Source organism: Sinocyclocheilus rhinocerous, unplaced genomic scaffold, assembly GCF_001515625.1.
Source record: "Sinocyclocheilus rhinocerous isolate Xijiao unplaced genomic scaffold, SAMN03320098_v1.1 scaffold1937, whole genome shotgun sequence".
In the NCBI taxonomy this organism is placed as follows: domain Eukaryota; kingdom Metazoa; phylum Chordata; class Actinopteri; order Cypriniformes; family Cyprinidae; genus Sinocyclocheilus; species Sinocyclocheilus rhinocerous.
In genome coordinates, this window is record NW_015626386.1 from 312,758 (window position 1) to 313,560 (window position 803).

Here is an 803-nt window from a genome sequence, read left to right on the forward strand (position 1 = left end):
TTCTCATTACTGTATTGATTATATATATACATATACATATGTATGTGTGTGTGTGTGTATATATATATATACTGTATATATTATTAGCTTGTCATTACTATCTATCATATATATATATATATGATAGATTCTTAAATTAAGATGCATTTACTTGAGGAGCATTGTATCATTTTATTTATATTATTATCTATTTTAGATTTGATTTATATTTAATTGTATTGATTTTATATATTTATTTTGTGCTGCTTGTATGTGTCCAGCAGATGGCGCAAGTGCACTATTAATATTTCCTTACACAGCACTGCATGTGGGACCATAAACAGCTGTATTGGTTTAAATCATTAATATACATACATTTACAGCAGCGTACATTACTCTTGTATGAATGTTCTTTGGTAAAAGTTTGATAAGTTATTTCAAGAAAAATCAACAACCTATATACAACGTATCATACAGACTGAAGTGAAACATGCTAGTATAATATATATCAACACCTGGCATAAAAGGCTTTCGGTATACAGATAGTACAACATTTAACATAGCGCTATATGAATACTGTCAATATTTATATAATTGTCAAATTAGTCTTTTAGTCAGCTAGACTGAATGCAAAAAAATGATTTTCTTACTCAGTATTTTTGTCATTTACAGTACAAATATCTAAACATTCTTAAATCAAGACACATTTACTTGAGAAGGAAAAGCACTAAAGGTATAAAGTCTTGTTTTCTGAAAAATGTATCAAATTCAAGTTTTTGTTTAAAACAAGAAAAAATCATTCTGCCAATGGGATAATTTTTTTT